Here is a 13646-nt window from a genome sequence, read left to right as displayed (position 1 = left end):
TTAAAAGAGAAGAGCCTCCATCTCTTATGCACTCAGCCTTGTATCTGTTCAAGATATCATGTCGGTTGAAGGTGTCCTTATGAGCCTCTTGAGCATTGCTATGGTTTTCTGTCACCATCAATCAGGACAACACATGTTAATTAAGTGCTTTACTGTTCTGCACATGATTTATTAGGACTCTTTTCATTAATGTGTTTGATCAGAACAAAAAGTAATTAAATGAACAGTGGCAGCAATACATACTCAGCATCAATTATGAAAAATAAAGTTCCTTAGGATGAGAACCTGATCATTCATCCTTAAGCGGTCTGGGGGTTCTCAGCTGATGGCAAACCAGCTGAACTATTACTACCCCCTAATTCTTACATTCTGGTTTTTTTTTGAAGAGTGCTAAAGGAAAACATATTTTGATATTTACAATCAAAACATGAGCAGCTGGCAAAGGAAGACTGGAATTGCAAAACCTTCTTTTGATCCCCTAATTGTAGAAAGTCAGTAAAACTCCTTTTCAGTCAAAAAAACCTGCAATTTGTCTCTTAAATATCAGTAATATGACTTTGTAATATAGGTCTCTCAGTAAATAATGACTGTGCAATTTTAAAGGAAAAAAGCAACATTATTTCTTCCTTGAATAACTTGTTTTTCCATTGGAAGGATTCATTCAAGTTGGAAGGCAACTCTAGAGGTAATTTTGTATATCTCTCATTTTTCTAGGCAGGGTTGTAAACTAAACCTCCTAGAATTTGTTCTATCCTTTTCAGTGAAAGCACCCAATGTGAAGACTATTATTCAGGTATTATGATTAATCTTGCTATTCTGAAGAATCTATAAAATGAAGGTCATCATCTCCTACCCTCTGAGATATTTAAGATGCTATGGGTTTTCAATATCTTAAAGCCAATGAGTTTTAATTCTTGAAGTCAATTTAAAGACACTTAGGTAGACAACCATCATAAATCATTTCTGGAACAAGATAGGGTATAAATATACAAATAAATTGGATGCCTCTGTCAGAGAATATTCAGGTATAATGCAAATTCAGCCTTAGAGTATTGTAATAAGAATAATATATCGAAATTAATGATGATGCTAATTTTTCTACCTTGCAACTTATTACCTTTCATTTTGAGGATATTTTTATGCTTCAGTGTTCCACCTTATTTTGGAAAAATTGTGTATGTGTTAAGGACCTTGTTAAAAAAAATAGGCCAAACTTCAAAGTGACATGGCCAGGTGCAAACTGGAACATGAGACCTGCTAAATGGGAGATTAAAATCTTGATTTAAGGATTAAAAAATAAAATTAATTTAGCAAATACTTTGACTTCTCAAAGAATCCCTATGAAAATATTAATGGTTGAGACTCGTTTAATAATGGGAACTTCTTTGTGCTCTTCTCTATCCTTCAAATCAAATTCTACAATGAAAGTGCATTGACTTTGAGATTAGATCAAGAGGTCATTTTTAAATAGAATTTATCAAACTAAAACAGGAACAAATTGAAAATAGCATTAGTCTCTTTTTCTTTCATTAAAATTTTTTATTCCAGTAGATTTCTGGATATCCCTAATTTAACTTTGGTAGTAAGATGGTATTGTGTTAAAACTGAGAGTAACCTTAAAAAGCAACTGCATTTCCCAAAGTAACTTCCATGGAACACTGATCCTGTGAGGTGGTCATTGAAAAAGGGTTCCACAGTCAGATAAGTTTGGGAGACACTGCTCTCCATAATCCCAGAGGCTCTCCTTAAAGGATCCAAAAAGCTTGCAAGTAATGAAACCTGTTTAGGTGTATTTAATCCAATATTTGCCTACCTAATTTGACCACAAACAGCATTTTTCCACATAACTCTGATTAACATCTTGCCATGCTTTAGAAGATGCTAACCTAGACACATCCTCTCAAAGGAGGACATGTACTCAGAGCTGTTGCCCAAGGTCCAACAACTACTTAATTCTTGCATTGGTTCTGGAACTCAGATCCTCTGACTCTTTGCCTGGTACTCATTTTCTATCATACCTGAGGATTCCAGTATTATACCTTCACTCAAGGTTGAAGAGACTCTAATTTCCCCTTCCACATCCATCCAAGAGTCCTCTTCTCACCTCAAAGAAACAGAGCAGGAAGATTCCTTCTAACAGCTCCTTCCAAGAAGCAAGTCAACACTGAGATGCACCCTCATGCCTTTGACCATTTAGACGATTTTAGATGAACTTGCATAGTTCATCAACTGACCCACATGAGAAGGAAAATTCTGCCTCACAGCTTGCTATTCCCCTCACTGCTAATTTGAAATGCTCCCTTTCTTTCCAATAACCTTAAAGTAAAGGATTTTTTTTAAACACTAATGCCTCTTGAAGGCCATTTATGTCACACTTCGGGAGTTTTTTCTCATTACCTGAGGAATCCTGAAAGAGTGAAAATCTCTATCCATCTGAGAACTGAAATGGAATGCATGTTCAGAACATTTATTGCTTATCTCAACAGTTCTGTTTTCTTCTTGTACATTGTTTAAATGAGTAAACATGCAAGCCCATAACAGCACATACCTCCAGTTTGGAGTGTTTTGCCTGGTAGTGAATTATTGGGTGTTCCTTTATTGAACCAATCAGATACTGTCTGAAAATCTGAACCTCCCCATTTTTCCCTCATTGCCTTGTTGCTTTCTGTTTTTCCTTTACATTTGCTTCCTTTTTTATATTCTAAGACATTTAAGACTAGTCAGCACCTCTGTGTGGCAATCTAGCCTTGCTATTTGTACCGTGGTCTGTGGACTAGTAGTTTAGACATCACCTAGGAGCTGGTTAGAAATGCAAAGTCTCGAGCCTCACACCAGAACCACGAGGTCAGACTGCTTTTCTTGCCATCCCCATGCAATTTGTGTGCACATTAAAATTAGGGACGCGTTGATCCAGGCCGTGTTACAAAGCAAGGGTTTAATTTGTGAGGCAGAAGTTAGAAAGACTTATATCCATTGGTCAGCCCCTTCTGAATGTTGTGAAATACACATCGAAGCTAATATAGTAGGTGTGCAAGCTTTAAATTTTGTGAAATAGAAACAAGCCTGGAGACTTGCTGAAACGTTTGGAAGAGAATACCAAAATATAGCTCACGTGACTCACTGAACCAATTTGGCTTTGATTGAAAGTCAACTAGCAGGCAGCCTTCTTTCTAGAAACTCAACTGAAGCTGGGGCTGCACAGTTCCATATCATTCAGAGGTGTAGAGGGGCATGGATGTAATAAATGCAGCCCTCTCCTTTCCCCATATGCAAACATCTAGGCAAGGCATTAGCATTCACAGCAGAGATGTCATCAGTCCCTGGCTGTGGTCTCTGCTGACATTTCTACTCTGTGATTTCCCTGCAGCTCTCTTCTTGGGACTAATGGGGAAAAGGGAATCAAGTCTTTAACGCTTCCTTGATTTTCCTCAGGATACTAAGAGGTGATGTGCGTGACTGTGGACCAGTCTTATTTGATAAGACTGTGATTGATTTCTTTCTCCATGCATTTTGAAGTGCTGTATCTTACCAGTAGCTTTCTCTAAGGAGCTTTACAAAAGCAGCTCATTACACCTCCAAAAAAAATCCCTGTGTGGTAAAGGGATCAATATTTATTATGCTCAATCTTAGAGCAAATGAAACCAATGCATGGAGAGAGCTAAACATGGCTATTTGAATTTCAGACTGCTAGCTCTTAGTGAAATTCCCTATGTAGTACCATCCCCAGACTCTATTTTTTAATTAAGGGAAACTAACTTCTTAGTTTCATTAGGTTCACTATTAAGTAGTCCTAACCAAACTCTCAGTTTATAATAGGGTAGTAGATGGATGCCAAAATGCAATGAAGATGTATCTTAGTCATTAAAAATTTCAAGGGTAATGAACACCTGAGTTTCCAAGCCGTTGGTTCAATGCATGCTGATGGCCCTGTTATTGGGCTGTTCATTACTTACCTGTTAATTAATTTTTTCCTGGCTCATCTGTGGTCAATGGACATCCATTCACCCTCAAGTCTGGGTCTAGCATGGGTAATCTGTACTTTCCTGCTGAGGGATTATGCCTTAGTCCACCAAAGATCACAATCCAGAGTACAATACTCAACAGCAAACAGGCAGTGGATGTGAGGCAGAAATTAGGTGTGGGTTGCCTGGCATGGAAGCAAAACCTAGAATACAAAGTCTGGAATTCAACATTAGGCATTCATATATTTCTCAAGGATAAGCACTGGAGCCCATTTGTATTTGAAACTCATAGGTGTATATCCCACTTAGGTGTCCAGGGGTCTGTTAGGGCTGAACAAACTTGTGATAAGGTACAATGGAGAATGTGACATCCCTTTCATAGAACACTTTTTCTGTGGCCTCCAAAGTTTTAATCTAAAGAAATGAATCATTGGTGGGTTTCCTGGTTATGATGATCAAGAAGTGATAAAGAATTTGGGGCAAGGCTTCCTTTCGGCCGGAACCGCCATCTTGCACTAATTCGCCAAAATGACGAACACAAAGGGAAAGAGGAGAGGCACCCGCTATATGTTTTCTAGGCCTTTTAGAAAACATGGAGTTGTTCCTTGGGCCACGTATATGCGAATCTAAAAGAAAGGTGATTTTGTAGACATCAAGGGAATGGGCACTGTTCGAAAAGGAATGCCTCACAAATGTTACCATGGCAAAACTGGGAAGAGTCTACAATGTTACCCAGCATGCTGTTGGTATCATTGTAAACAAACAAGTGAAGGGCAAGATTCTTGCCAAGAGCATTAATGTACATATTGAGCATATTAAGCACTCTAAGAGCCGAGATAGCTTCTTGAAGTGTGTGAAGAAAAATGATCAGAAAAAAAAGAAGGCCAAAGAGAAAGGTACCTGGGTTCAACTGAAGCACCAGCCTGCTCCACCCAGAGAAGCACACTTTGTGAGAACCAATGGAAAGGAGCCTGATCTACTGGAGCCTATTCCCTATGAATTCATGGCATAAAAGGTGTAAAAAAGAAATAAAAGACTTGTGGATTGTAAAAATTTAAAAAAAAAGAATTTGGAATTTGGGGCAAGGAGGCTTTGGGTTCCTTCTGTACGCATCATCCTGGCCACCTCTGACTGTGCTTAGAGCAAGTACACTAAAAGAATAGAACATGTAAAGAGACTGAGACCCAGTTTTTCCCACACCTGGACAGGTTGTCAGTCTCCCTAAGTCCAGGTATTTTTCTGATGCAATAGCTGGTGGGAATAAGATACATATTTTCAAATTATGCTTTGTCCAAGGTGTTGGAAAACATGTAAGAGAATGACACAGTTATATATGTCAAGAGCTTTGAAAATCTGCATGATTGGAACATTTTTCTAGGAAAATGAAAGTTATAAAATTTGACCCAAGTAGAGTTTAAAAGATTGACTAGACCATAAAATACATCTTGAAAAAATGTCAAAATTCTCCCTTCCTTTACAACAGGCATTATGCCCAGATCATTCTATGCATTAGGGCTGTCATACCTTTAATAAAAAGGTAATATATATTCTATTAAACTGTTCCAAAGCTAAGAAAAAGAAAAATATGCAAATTTATTTCCAAGAGACTATCTTAACCCTGATATGAAAATTAGATAAGGACAGCTGCACTCCTGAAAGGAAACTACAGACCAATCTCATTTATGAATATCATGCAAACATTAGTAAATTGAACATTACAGTAGAGTTTTTTTTATTTAAATATTCATTTTATTGAGATATATTCACATACCACGCAGTCATACAAAACAAATCGTACATTCAATTGTTCACAGTACCATTACATAGTTGTACATTCATCACCTAAACCAATCCCTGACACCTTCATTAGCACACACACAAAAATAACAAGAATAATAATTAAAGTGAAAAAGAGCAATTAAAGTAAAAAAGAACACTGGGTGCCTTTGTTTGTTTGCTTGTTTCCTTCCCCTATTTTTCTACTCATCCATCCATAAACTAGACAAAGGGGAGTGTGGTCCTTATGGCTTTCCCACTCCCATTGTCACCCCTCATAAGCTCCATTTTTATACGATTGTCTTCGAGATTCATGGGTTCTGGGTTGTAGTTTGATAGTTTCAGGTATCTACCACCAGCTACCCCAATTCTTTAGAACCTAAAAAGGGTTGTCTAAATTGTGCGTAAGAGTGCCCACCAGAGTGACTCTTCTTTCAAGAGTTTTGACATTCAGTGCCAAGAAAAGGGCAGTGTACTCAGAAGTGTTGACTATTAGACGTTGCTCCCCCTTTAGAAATAAGACTGGCACACCACCACCCTATTTTTACCATGCAGGAAATCAAGCCTCACATGGTAAACTGCCATTCTCCTGGCTTCACAAATAATTGATGATAGAGCCAGAATTGCAGGCCGGGGCTTATGAATCAAACCAGTGCCATTTCTCATACTTAGGGATCTGAGCACAATTAGGAGCATGTTTCACCTCCCTTCCCTTTAAGCATCTCCCACAACTCAACTCCCAAATGGACTCATGAAAAGGGAGAAAGACAATTTGTCGGTACTGAAATATTTTGTAATACAGACAGTCTCGGGAGACAAAGAATATATGAAGCTAACATGTCAATCTGTACATCTAGGAAACAACTCTTTGCCACGGATTTAGCAAAACACATTACAATTCTGGCACTGCAGTTCTAAGACGACTAGAGTGGAAAGACGAGGTTTTCTTTGTTTTGTCTGATCAGTATAAGTTGCCATGGCCATCAGGCTCTCAATCTCTTCTCCCAGTCCCTGTCTCCCTTCCTGCTTCTTCCCTTGATTAAATGAAGTTGGCTGCACTCTGATGGGCCGTGGAGATTAATTCCGGATATGTGCAGAAACCACCTGGCAAACCCGATAGATAGGCTGTCCGGCACTTCCAAAATACACTATCTGAGCTAACGTGAGAAGAATCCGCTTTCCAAATGATGCATCCGGGGAATGGCAGGTTTCAGCTTTAAATATTCATGACGTGTCTTCCTCTTGCTTCTTTCATGCCTTTGTTCCGTCCCCACTCTTGGAATAATAACAAAGGGGGATTTACAAAGGACAAAAATATGGGCCACCTTTGGAAAGCGACAGTAATTGCTTAAGTAAATGTCAAAACTCTTGAAAGAAGCAAGAGGAAGACACGTCATGAATATTTAAAGCTGAAACCTGCCATTCCCCGGATGCATCATTTGGAAAGCGGATTCTTCTCACGTTAGCTCAGATAGTGTATTTTGGAAGTGCCGGACAGCCTATCTATCTTTATATTGGGCAAACTGAATTAGAATTGATCCAAAATCACCATGCATTTTATTCAGTCCCTTAATGTCATGCTACCGTGGTGTCTGTGGACCTGCAGCCTTGGCCTCACCTGGGAGCTTGTTGCAAATACCGAATTTCCCACCATCCCAGACTTACTTGTTAATCTGCCTTTTTATAAGATCCCCAGGTGATTTGTATACCCATTACATTTTGGGATGCCCAGTCTCCAAGCACTTTAAAATGGCATGTTTTTTTCAACGATGGGTTGTTCCAATCTCCTGCATTTAGGACGCTTTACTGGGTAGTAAAAGAGCCGCAGTGGCAGATGCTTCAGAGAATACAACCGGAAGTAATTTGCTAACTTACCTGATCTGTTTCTGAATCAAAGTGTAGGCTCCTGAACTGTCCAATCGTGATCACTTTTACCCCTGGAGAAGTTGCAATCCCATATAGGTTCCCAGATTATGTTTCTAGAAAAGGTTGCAAATTATTAGTGCATTAAATATAAAATTCTGACTTCATAAGAATGGTCCTCAGTTTCTTTATTTCCTTAAAACACTCATGTAGCATTTTCTTAGAAGAAGTGTACATTCCCAGTACCGGGGGAAGGCTATCAAGAGATTTGTGACCTCAAGCAGGAGACTGAATCAATTCAGTGCCAAGAAAAGGGCAGTGTACTCAGAAGTGTTGACTATTAGACGTTGCTCCCCCTTTAGAAATAAGACTGGCACACCACCACCCTATTTTTACCATGCAGGAAATCAAGCCTCACATGGTAAACTGCCATTCTCCCGGCTTCACAAATAATTGATGATAGAGCCAGAATTGCAGGCCAGGGCTTATGAATCAAACCAGTGCCATTTCTCTGCCCAACATGCATGCATGTGATCTGCAGGGTGATTGAGTCATACAAAGCAAAAAAAGCCCTCAGTTTTTTCTACCTCCAATTGCATCATTCAGTGTATTCAGCAGCGCCTTTACCTGCTCATTTGGAAACAGTTATTTTTAAGGGAAGTACAAAAGCAGTGTCCAAAAATATAAAAGGGGTGTAGCCCTTAAAAAAACAGAATTGTTGTGAAAGGAGCCAGGTGCCTGTTTGAGTGGTTAATGGATAATCTTAAGCATCTGATTGAAGTTAACCTTTATAACAATTATGCATACCAATGTAAGCTTTTGGAAGAAAAGAAGAAGAGGTGGTTTGAGTGATCTACTTTCTCCACCCGAGACTTGGAAAGTCACAGTGAGGCCTGCTGTTTTCCCCCGCTGCCATTACTGCGTGGAGAAGAGGACATAAGGAAGTCAGGAGTAGCTCGGCCTCTCCTGTGAGCAGGAGGAGAGGGTAGGTTCTGAAAACTCAGTTTAGTAGTGTGGGATGAGAAAGCCAATGCGCTGCTCTAAAACCTCAGAGCCCTGGGTTGGCCCCAGAAACACTGGAAGAAAAAGCTCATGGTGACTTGCTTTATTCAATTCTAGAAGACAGTTAAATTAATCAAGATTATAGATAAGCTTGATCTTAAATTTGTTATTGCTTTTCCCTGATTGCCAATGAGTGTTTGATTAGTAGGTGCTCTTTAAAATATTTTATATCTTTTCAATAAATGTATAAAATTATGTGCTAATCTAGAATGTCAGTTTTCCTCAACAAGAGGAAGCCCTGGCCATGTCAGAATTGCTTTTATTTACCTGATGGTACTTACCTAAAATACAGTGGAGAGAAATAAGTCACTTCTTCAGGATTAGCCATTTCCATTTTTTTGTAACTGGATATGAAAATGAAAGTCTGCCTCAGTTTTAGTTGGGAGACTGGAGAGCCAGTCATTGGCAAAAATTCTCACATTCCAGACGGAGGTGCTGGTCCACTCCTGCAGGGCTTGCAAAGGAGGCATCGGAAAACCTCAGCGAGTTTCCTTCCGGCCTGGCTCTCATCCCTCAGGAATTGGCATTCCATCACTGGGTTGGTCTTCCACAAGTTAATCCACCATGATTGGAAATGGAATTCTTAACCACAGTCAATCTCAACCAGGTGTGTACATCTGAACCAACTCTGGCACTTTTTAAAGGACAGTGATTTGATTCAGTTGCCCTGTGTAGGGAGCTAAGTATCTGTCTCTTGAGAAAATACCACAGTAATTCTGAAATGAACAGCAGTAGAGAACCATTGCCTTAATTCAGTGGGATGAAACTCTTAATGTGGTTCCTCTGGTAATATAAAAAAGGGAGAATTTTAGAGAAAATGTCTTCATAGCATTGTTCAAATCTCACAGTTTTGTCAACCACCTTTAGCAAATGTACAAGGGGGTGGCCAATGGTGTCTGGAAAACCTCTGTTAGCTGGGAAGGCACGTGGCTGGCATTTGCTCCAAAGTTCTGGTTTCAAAATGGCTTTCTGCCAGGACGTTCCTCTCTAGGCTGCAGTTCCTCAAAAATGTCACTCTTCATTGCACTTGGGATATTTGTCCTCTCTCAGCTTCTCCAGAGCAAGAGTCTGCTTTCAACAGCCATCTTCAAACTGTCTCTCATCTGCAGCTCCTGTGCTTTCTTCAGTGTCCCTCTTGGCTGTAGCAAGCTCGCTCCTTCTGTCTGATCTTATATAGCGCACCAGTAATTTAATTCAGACCCACCCAATGGGCAGGCCAACACCTCCATGGAAATTATCCAATCAGAGTCATCACCCACAGTTGGGTGGGGCGCATCTCCATGGAAACACTCAAAGAAGTACAATCTAATTAACACTGATAGTCTGCCCACACAAGATTACATCAAAGATAATGGCATTTGGGGGGACATAATACATTCAAACTGGCACATGATCCATTTTAAATACAAGCTGTGTCTTAGAGCTGCCCAGATGGGCTCCATCTTAGTTCTGTTCTCTACAATGCCTTCCATGTTATCCTTCTAAAAACACACATTATATTGTGACTGCTCTTCTCCTAAATGAGTAATGGCTGTCCATTTATTAAGACTATCCCAAACTTCTTAGCCCAATGTTCAAGACCATCATTGAGGTTCAAACTATTCCTCAAGCCAAATTCCAATGTCCCAACATACCAAACTCTTCTATTGCTATTCCTAGACTATGTACTATGCTTCCACTAGCTATGAGTTTGCCAAGACTTCCCTTCTCTTCTTGCCTCTCACTTCCCTTTTTATGCATCAAAGTTCTACGCATATGCCACCACTTCCATGAAAACATCTCTAACCCTAGTCAAAATGAGTAGTTTCTTCTCCCTGCAGTGTCGATTGCACCATAGTCAGCATTTGTTGCACTATGATTCTTATGATATGTGTTTACGTGTCTGTTTTCCTCCCTAGAAAATAACATTAGAAAGAAAAAGACAATGACAAAGATAATATTTATTGGTCACTTATATTCCTCCAGCTACTAAGCTAAGTTCTTTACATAGTTCATACTTTAATTCCCACAACAACCCTGCAAGGGAGGTCCTATCATCAACTCCATTTTACAGATGTAGATACCGAGGCGTAGAGACTTTAAAAACTTGCTTAAGGTCACAGAAACAAGCTGTCACTCTGACTCAAATCTGTCTGACGCCAGGGCTCAAGCTTTTAGCCCCCACAAATGCTATCCTACTTGTAGTCAGGGACTGTATTTAATCATTTGTGCATCCGCCACCACCTCCAAGGTCCAGGATGATTCCTTAAGCAAAGGAACTCTGAAAGGTTTATTAAATCGTAGGTTTTGAAAGCAACAAAATTTATTCCCTGGCAGTATGAATCATAACTTTGTTCCCACAGACAAATTTATCATATGTGTTTCTTGCCTCAAAGCACAAGGCTGAGTTATTCTGATTGGCATGGGAATGGCAGATGGGTAGAGTTTCAATAAAGGTGTATAATGGATGTAAAAGACATCTGAAAGCAGAGGGGCTGGAGAGAAGCTCTCAGGTGGTTTTACATAAACTCTTCCTTCCCGCAGGACAAATTAGACAGCTTGATCGACTAGGCTAAGGAGCCATGTATATTTGTGAAGGACAAACACTGGGGTCATCCTTTGTTTGGGAAACTCAATTATCCGTATATGATGTTACTCCCACGAGTGCAGCATGCTGGCCCTAATTGTAATGGCTGGGATTTCTGCATTAGCATTCAAAAGTGTGTTGAGGGTTGGTAACATCACTGAAAGAATCAAACTCAGAAGAGAAAATGTATTATCTGCCAGAGAGACAGTGGTCTCCTCTGTGCAAATAGCGCATCTGGCCTTTAAAGTCATGGCAATCGATTATGTCACCTAGCAGTGCCAGCTTGACAAATTTAGTATTTGAGGTCTAATTACAACTGAGTACTTCTCTTAGGAGGAAAGGAGCTTGCTGAATAAGTTTTGGGAGGGGAAAATTACCTAAAATCGAGCTACCATGTTTATAATAACGGACAAATCACCTGAGCATGGGGGCAGACATTTAGTTTTATGCTTCCTTTGCACAATGGAACTACATTCTTCTAAAGCCACAGAAATCAGCCTCCTCGGAGACTGCTGTCCCACACAGCAGCCACCAGCCACATGTGATGGTTGTATATTTAAAATGTGGTAAGTGTGAAATGAGCTAGGCCGCAAGTGTGAAATCATGCCAGATTTCCAAGATAGTATGAAAAGTAATGTACAATATCTCATTAATAATTTTTATATTGATTAGCAGTTGAAATGCTAATATTCGCGATATATTGGGTTAAATAAAAATGTGAAAATTAACTTCGCCTGTTTCTTTTTTACTTTTCCTTTTGTGGCTACTAGCAAGTTGAGAATTTCACATATGATTCACATTCTATTTCTATTGGACAGCGATGGTTTAGGTGAGGGATCTGAGTCGCATCAGATGGCCTGGGTTTTCATCCTGGCTTCACCACATATTAACTGTGTGTCCTCGAGGGGCAATTTCCTGACTTTCTCTGTGGCTCTAGTTTCCTCATCTGTAGATGGTGACAAACCTTCCTGGGGTTTCTGGAAGGATGAAATATGATCATGCATATAAAGTCCTCCATTCTGCATGGATCATCATAAATGCTTGATAAATGTTAGAGGTTTTTTTAAGCTTTCAGGAGTAGCTTACACACAGATCTTCTCCCTGCCATGAACCCTCCTTGGTTTTCCTTTGCTTGCAGGACTCTAAGCATCTGGGCCCGGCTAAAAAGAAGGGCCTCTAGAAGCTGGGCCCGCCCAGCTCTCCAGCCTCATGTTCTACCAACTTGAAATTGCTTCCTCCACGTGCCAGGTTCTCACTTGCTTTTGGGGGGTGTTGGCCCTGTTAGCCCCGCCTCCCAGGTCTTTTCTCCCTTCTCTTTGCCTGCAAAACTCCTTCCAACACAGGCCAAGGGGTCACTTTCTTTGTAAAGTCCTCCCTGACGCCCACCCTCACACTGCAATCTTGGTGAGTTACACACTATACAAATGTAACGTGTACCTATGTCAATTGTTGCAGATGTCATACTCCCTGTAGTTAGGGGGTTACCTGTCAACTCGCCTCACTCAATTGTGCTGTTCTAGATGAAGACCACACGATTTCCTTTTGTATGTGTACCTAGCACAATTTATGGCTCACACTAGATAGACAATAAAGTTTTTCCGAAATCTTGATATAAACTTAAGCTTGCCTACTAGTGGAAGGGGCAATTCCCTGCGAGTATGAAGTATGGATTCCTGAAGTTCCCTCTGGCCCCCAAACAGATCTCATTGTGCTCTCCACATTTCTCAGCTGCCATGGGTCTCTATGGTCACGTGACTAGCCCTAACCACCTCATCTTGAGTGCGAGTGTTGTGTCGCCTCCCATCCCAGGCAATTAAGAGCAGGTTGCCTTTTCCTCTGTTCTCTCTCCTAGGTCTACACCGCTAGAAGCAAGGGACTCCGAGACTGCAGCGGTGCAAAATGAAAGCTGATGGTGCCTAAATCAGTGCTTGGAAGAGAGGCAGGCAGGAGGTGCTCCCACCCTGCATTCGACTGTGCTCTAAATGAGGTATCCCCCTTCGCTGCGTCCAGCCATGGAGATTTGGAGGTTTGTTATTACCGCAGAGCTTCGCCAATAGTAACAAATAAACCCACTGGGGCAAATGTTTGTCATTTGAAAATTTCTTCCCCCAACAGTGTCGTTTAATTGCAAATGCTCCTGGGAAGAGGAGGAACAAATGAAACTAATTCATCCTGATAATCACAGAGGAATCCAAAGCAGAGGATGTCTTGGAATTGGGGGTGGGGGAGGGGTTAAATGGGGGTCTCTGGGGGGAGAGGGTTGGGAAGAGGGCATGGGAAGTGGTAGCATGGGGGAGGTAGATACCAGACAGTCTTCAACTACTTTTATATATATATATATATATATATATATATACCAAAATAAAATGAATTATAGGCCAAAAGGAATTACACACACACACGGCTCACTCAGATAT

The 13646-nt window shown here is 40.4% G+C and overlaps 1 long non-coding RNA gene and 1 pseudogene across 1 annotated transcript; both read left to right on the top strand.

Moving 5' to 3' along the window:
- The first annotated feature begins 4487 nt into the window (after positions 1–4487).
- On the top strand, positions 4488–4974 carry LOC119523551 (annotated as a pseudogene).
- Positions 4975–8445: 3471 nt separating this feature from the next.
- LOC119523552 lies at positions 8446–13409 on the top strand. The gene is made up of 3 exons (XR_005214641.1): positions 8446–8586; positions 9090–9270; positions 13082–13409. It is a non-coding gene; the product is annotated as an uncharacterized LOC119523552 (long non-coding RNA).
- The last annotated feature ends 237 nt before the right edge of the window (positions 13410–13646 follow it).

This window comes from Choloepus didactylus, chromosome X (genome assembly GCF_015220235.1).
Source record: "Choloepus didactylus isolate mChoDid1 chromosome X, mChoDid1.pri, whole genome shotgun sequence".
NCBI lineage: Eukaryota > Metazoa > Chordata > Mammalia > Pilosa > Megalonychidae > Choloepus > Choloepus didactylus.
This window is presented reverse-complemented; position numbering and strand designations above follow the sequence as displayed.